This window comes from Halyomorpha halys, unplaced genomic scaffold (assembly GCF_000696795.3).
Source record: "Halyomorpha halys isolate HHAL.00 unplaced genomic scaffold, Hhal_1.1 Scaffold250.1, whole genome shotgun sequence".
Taxonomy (NCBI): domain Eukaryota; kingdom Metazoa; phylum Arthropoda; class Insecta; order Hemiptera; family Pentatomidae; genus Halyomorpha; species Halyomorpha halys.
Window position 1 is genome coordinate 90,508 of NW_027108814.1, and position 7,689 is coordinate 98,196.

Here is a 7,689-nt window from a genome sequence, read left to right on the forward strand (position 1 = left end):
CCTTATTAGGTATTTAATTATTTATTATTAAAAATAATATTTAGGCTAAATATTGGTCTAATGGTTTTTAATAATTTCTAATTTTCTACACGTTTATACTAATCTCTATTTTAGAATTATACTAATCTTTATTTTAATAGCTGAATTTTAAGGACTGTTTTAAATAGTTATGTAAATGTAGTATTTTGGCTGTCTAAAAAAGAATTCAATTTCTTTGTATTTATGTGGTACATAGAGTTAAGTAGTTTTCATTGTTCAAATGTTTTAAATTTATATTTATTTTATTGTCAGTCAGCATTCACATCACTCACTATTAGTAAAATGTTTTCAAATGTGTATGTTCTTACGGTCATCAGATTGACGATTTTTTTTGTTTCATTTTAAATATTCTTAATGTTGTTTATGATTTTTATTATCTGTACACTGTCATAGCTTTATTAGAATCAAGTTAATAATTCAGAAATAAACAGATAAAATATATGCTTATTTGAATAATTGATGTTTTTAATACATGTATTTATTTATTTTCTCAATTTATATACTTTATAATATAAAATAAATAATAATAATTTAAGAAAGTATTCATATAGGTTGCCTTGAAATATTAGTCCATATAAGGATCTATACATATTAGTAGTTCCTAGTCCACTTATAGAGAGTGTAAAAAACATTTTTACCAGACTTTCGTATCCCATCCTCCTCAGTTGTCATCTTTGTTTGTATCTGACAGGTACTTCCCCCTATGTTTATTTGTTGTTTTTATTAATTTTCTTAATATTTTCATACATGTTACTGTAAATGGAAATATATATACCTATATACCTCACCTATGCCATATTTACTTCCTCTATCTATTCTACATTTTTACACCTACCTCTTTACCATATTTTAACTAGTTCTAACCAGTATTTTTCTACAATTTATTACTCTATTTCTGTATTCAGAATTCTATCACACCTCATTGTATCTATCTATTAGTAACTAGTTTCTAGTCCACCTATATGTATACTTCCTTAAATTATTATTATTATTTCTTTATTGTTATAGATAGAAAGTATAGAAACAACGTGTTAATTACACTAATACATATTTTTTCATAATAGGGAGGACTATTAGTGATATTAAAGGAGTTAAAAAGTACTAAAGTACTAATAACTATTGTACAAGCCAGTGTAATTGAATTAAGATAAATCTACAAGACTAATAGTATTAGTTTGAAATTTATTATGAAACAGGGTCCAGGCCGATCTGGTAATAAATAAAAAAAAAAAATTATTATTATTGCATTTGTTGTAAAACAAAAAAATAAAAATAAAATAAATTTTGATGATACATCTTATTGAACTTTATTATTATTGATGTATCCAGGTTTGTTTATTTTTTTATTATTACTTAAATGCTGTAAGCCACCAAGCATTCTAAATGATTATTTGAATGACAATTAATTTTCTACGTAGATTCTTATTGGAGCTATATTAGTAATGAGGCACTAAACAGTTTTATGAAAGCCTGTTAATTAAGTGTATATAGACGCTAGATATTATATTTACCCATTTTTATGACATAATTTGATATTGAAAATCTCTTTTTTTTATTCATATTTCGTATGTAAGAACCCCCGACGTAAACTGAAAGACCAGACCAGTTATGAACGGTTATATAAACAATTGAAATCCGGAGAAAACAAAAACCTCTGAATAAATCTTAATGAAAAGTTTCCAATTTTTAATTTCCTTGAAAAATGGTATTAGTAGTTTAAGAAGACACTAAAATCGAATATCATTTGCTATTTTATAAAAAAAAAATATTTTATTAATCTACTTAACCCCGAGCCATATGTTTTTATAATTATAATATAGCTTAATAGAAACAGTTATACTTTACTATTATTCCAGGGAGAGAGATGAATAACCGTCAAAATAAAAACCAAAAAACGTTTAATTTGGTTCATAACCTTTTTTTCTAATTCGGGGATTTCATTATCTTTAAACCTTCCTATGGTGAAAGAGTCGTGTGGTTCTTGTGGACAAAGATTCTACCAGTCTCTTTTTCCGCGAGACCTTCGGAGAGAGAGAGTTCACCGTGAGAGGCCTCTGGTTTGGATCTCGCGGAACAATACCAGATAGAACAAGGAGCTTCTTAGAAGGACTAGGTGTTAGCATTGGGGATATTGCCATCTTAGCAGAAAATATTATTTTGGACTCCCTGGGGATCATACACCATCACCTGCATGGGAATTAGCTCGGAGATTATTCTTTGTTTTATTTATTTATTTTAATATGTTGACCTCTCTATTTGTGTGTTTTAACGTATTTATTCATTAAATTATTTTATTTTATTAGTACTATTGTTTGTTTTTTTTAAACTTATTTATCCATTCAAGTGTTTCCTGTAACCGGTTTTTTATTATATTTTCCTTTTAATCTATGTGTTAGTCTTATTCTCGTAAAATGTATCTGTTTGTTTGTTTTTGGTAAACTGATCTACTGCTGTGACTATGAATGATGGTCTGATCTCACATTGCCGTCTAATATTGAATTTGTTTAGCGGGTCACTGAAGAGGATCTAGGAGGGTGAATTCCGGAGAGCGAATTTGTTGATCGGGTGAATTAAAAAATTGTGAAATGGTGAAATTGGATGAGCAGAAATGAGAAAGAAAAATAGGAATGAATTGAAACATTTGTATATGTTGTACAGACCGAAATTGATTGTAAAAGGAAACTGTAGGGGAAAAAAATTGTTTATTATATCTTATTATTGTATCTCTTTTTTTTCTGATTATACAATGTATGTGTGATTTATATATGTCCGATTACGGATTGATAGGTATGCTGTGTGAGATAGCAACCTGATGTATTTAGGCAGCATAGATAAATAAAAGATTTCTCTCTCTAGACCAGCTGACCCAGCAATGCTTCTCTATTATTGTATTTGAGGAATTATATAGATGTAATGAACACTACTCATAGTTTCTTACAAATTATTATATTTAGTTAAAAATAAACATTTAGAAATACTTTATTAGTTCGGTAACATAAATTGAACCAATATATGCTATAAAGGAGATAAACAGAAATTTTTATTAAAAATATATATATAACTTTAACATTACTCAACCAAGTTACACCAAACCTAGCAGTGATGATAAGGTAGGTGGTAACTATGGTAACGTACTTGATAACGACTTATTTCGCTGTATCATCGTTAATACTGGTATGATATAGGGAATTTTTCTTATTATTTAATGCAATGTTACTATCTAAGATATTTTCATGTATATGCTATCCAGTTTTTAAATAAAAACCCTCTCTGTGCCTCGTAATTTTCAAAATACTAAAAAAAAGGCAAACGGACTTACTATACGAAGTGTGGCAATATTTTTATTATGAGTGAAACAAAGTTGATGTTCGTTTTCAGCACCTCGAGAAACTTTTAAATACGAATTTTCGGAAAAAATGGAAAATGAAATTTTTTAGTACTAAATTTTTGCTCTCTGAATTCTTTCTAAAAATCAAAAAGTAGAAATAACTTCAGAACGGCTAAACTGATCTACACCAAACTTGGCAGTGCTTTAGTGCTCTATAAACTGTAGCAAAAGGCACAAACCGTGTCTAATTAAACAAATTAGAACCTAAGATATAAAATAAAACGTATGAATTTTTTTCCCCTATTTGAAACTCATATTTCCACCCTATCAAATAAAGCTTTAGTCGGGTAAAAGATCATTCAGCTTTCCAACGGTTCTAGTGACGTAGGAATCGGATAAAATGAAGAGCAGTTATAAACGATTGTCTGAAAATAGTCACCAAAGGAATAAAAAATGAAAACGAATGTTATTTCCTTTTTTTTTTATCATTTATTTATTGTTATTTACAACTGTATACACATATAGACAACAAGTAAATTTGCTGTAGGTGAGATAGTGACATGACATAATGAAGGAGAAGCCAGGTTAGAAACAAGTGGATTTGGGTGGTTGAGAAGTTTATCATGGAAGGAATGGTATCTGGTTTTGGCCAAATCGGCAACATATGGGACATTGAGATCATGTTGGATGACTTGATTTGTGACAAAGTAAGGAGCGTTAAGGATTTTACGAAGGATTGGATTCGGGAGGAATTTGATGGTTTAGTGGAGCCCCAAAGCTCCTCTCCGTATGTTCAGATAGGCCTTATAATAGTCATGTAGATCAGTCTTTTGTAATGGATTGGCAATTTAGACCGTTTGTCTAGTATGTTGTAATAATCGAAATCGACGAGCAGTTTCCTGTCTTTTCAGTCTTGTATGAGGATTCCATGTCAGTCGTTTGTCGAAATGTAGTCCTAAGTGGGGTATTATTAAAGGATACTGTTGGACAAGAGGTCATTGGTTTACGACGAAGGGTAAATGTGATTTGGTGGGATTTATTGGAATTAATTTTAATCCTCCAATTTTGGCACCATTGATTTCCTTTTTTAAAATAAAAAAAAATTGTCGGCCTACTTTATTCCGAGCCTTACACTTCATTCTGTTCATAACTTCTCTTCTACTCAAAAATCTCGGGATTTCATCATATTTAAGCCTTCCCACGTTGAAATGCAACATATAGAAAAATACCCCACGTAAATCGTTTCAGTAATAACAAAGTCAATCGAGGACAAATATATTAATCAATATTAAACTTTCAGTTGTGTTTAATTAATCTGTATGCATCCCCAAATCTTGCAACTGTGGAGTATTACAGGGTCTGCTTGTATAAATATAAAAAAGTATTAAACAAATGTTTATTAATCTGATTCCATACCTTTAAATTATTAAATAATTACAATGACTTTAAGTTCAAACAAATCTAAAATATTTATAAACACGATTGCATTTTACGATGCACCGCAGTGACCTTTTGTCCGGGTGTGCACTAACATTTGCATATGCTACAGGAATAAGATAGTGAGTGATATTTCTTTAACGAGGATAACATCTTAAAGTCAAAGGGAATAAATTTAAGGAAAGAAAGACCAATAATTCAAGTGGAATTAAGTTTTTTTTTTAAGTAAAGAGAATTATGTTATTGAGAAATGTAATTTATAATTATTATCTAAATGATTAATACGTGGTCTTGTCTCGTGTAATATCTTGGGTTTGAGATTAATGAAAATAAAATTCGTCAAAATATAATAACTATATTCATAACTCCATATACAAGGACCGGGAAGAAAAAAAGTCAGTTATTTCACCCCAATTTAGATTAATTTATTGAAAACTGTATAATTAATAGTCTAAATTAATGAGTCTGCCAAGTATAGGTAGGGGAAATAAAAAATGGCGGCTGTTTCAAAACGGTAAAAAAAAGATAATTTTTCATTCGGAGCTCTATATCTTGAAAACTACCAATAACACTAGAAAACCTAAGATAACATCATTTAAAGTAGAGTAAATTTGCAAAATTTGAGCTCTATTATAGCAATTTATGTTCAATAGTTCCTGAGATGTAGCTTTTTAAATTGCAACATTTCATAAAAAAATGCACTGAAAAATCAATAATTAGTGAATTTATTTTGAGAAATCTATGTCTCAAGAACCATTCGTCTTAGAGATATCTATCAGCACTCAAATTAAAGCTAGTTTAATGTACTGTAAAGCTGTTTATAAACTTTGTAGGAGTAGTAGTTCTTATAATATTTATCTAAATAGTACAAGTTCTAGCACCTGATTCTGCTAATCTTAATATTAAAAGAATAAGTAATAATAGTACAAGAGCCAGGGTGAAAAAAAGGCAGTTATTTCACCCCAATTTTTGATTACTTTAATGAAAACTATGTATAATTACTGGTCAAAATTGATGAGTCTGCCAAGTATAGTTAGGGGGAATAAAAATTAGCGGTTGTTTCAAAAAACGGCTGTTTAAAAAAAACTAATTTTTCATTCGGAGCTCTATGTCTCAAAAAGTAGAAACAACACAATAAAACCTAAGAGAACGTCATTTAAAGAAGAGCAAATTTACTAAAATATGAGCCCTAATAGAGTTATTTACATTAAATAGTTTTCAAGATATAGCTTTTTAAAAAGCAACATATCATAAAAATGTTGTATGGAACGTACTGAAAGATATGATTCAAATTAAAGCTAGTTTAATGTACTATAAAGCTGTTTATAAACTTTGCAGGTGTAGTTGTTCTTATAATATTTTGACAAAATTATTATTATTAAATTTGTATGCATATTTTGAGAATTTTTTTAAAAATAATTTATTTATTATTAATTACAACTGTATAAAAATAAATATAACTAGTAAATTTGCTATAAGTTATAAAATGACATGATACAAACATATGAAGAATCTACCCATTGATAGAACTCCGATAACATTTCTAGAGGAGAAGATCTCGAGGCCATCTTCTTTTCAGATGCCTAGAAGATTATTAGGTAGTGAAGAAGAAGCCAGGTCAGAAACAAGAGGGTTTAGGTGTTTAGTTTGTTGTGGAAGGATTGGTATCTGGTTCTGGCCAAATCGGCAATATATGGAACTTTGAAGTCCTGTTGGATGACTTGATTTGTGACAAAGTAAGGAGCATTAGGATTTTGAAGTGTAAGGATTGGATACGAGAGAAATTCGATGGTTTAGTGGAGCCCCAAAGCTCAACTCCCTATGTCTTGATAGGCCTTATTATAGTAATGGAGATGAGTCTTTTGTAATGGATTGGAAGTTTAGACCGTTTGTCTAGTAAATGTTGTAGTAGTCGGAGTCGACGAGCAGTTTCCTGTCTTTTCAGTCTTGTATGAGGATTCCATGTCAGTCGTTTGTCCAGATATAGTCATAAGTAACGGATCTGTCCGACAGGAATAAGTGGGGTATTATTAGTTTGAGACTGTATAGCGATCAGTTAAAAAAAAAGAAGAAATCAGGGGGTCATCATTATGAAATAAACGATATGAGACACTTTCCAAAAAAATGTAAAATACTGTATTATAAATAATGTTTCGCAAACATTTTGACTTAGCTGTGTCCATATTAAAATACAGCGTTCTATTGTACTTCAGTGGTGTACCTATTTATTTAGTATCTGCTTCTTATTTTTTTGTTTTTGTGGCGTGAAACTTCACTGGTTATCAACGCCTTATTTATTTATGTTTATGTTTATATATAATTTTTTTTTTTGTTTAAAAATACATTTATTTCAGCCAATGCTTCAAACCTAGTATGGCATTAATCTTAAACTTTTAAGAAACAAAAAATGAATGGCTGTTTCTAAAAAGGTTTTAACTGATAATTCTATAAACTTCGCAGAGATAACAAAAAATAAAGTCCTGGACCAAACTAAAATATGTTCATATATACATATAGTTGACCGTAAAACTTAAATATAAGAATATAGTCAGGGTTGCGGTTAAAAAGGAACGAATAGTTTATAACTGTTTAATGTCCGATATCAAAGATCAAAGATATACGGACAGATATTGGCAGATTTTTTCGACTTTGAAATATTTTTGATGCAAATTTTTTTTTTTTTGTTTTTCAGGAGTTCTGTTGAATTAATATCGTAATATAAAATAAGGATATAATAATATATAAATTTAATAATAATAATAAATTAAATATGAAATAATATCGTATTGTTGCCAGAAAAAAGGATAAACGGTCGGATATTGGCAGATTTTTTCGATTTAGAAATATTTTTGAGGTAAATTTTTTTTTATTTTTCAGGAGTTCTG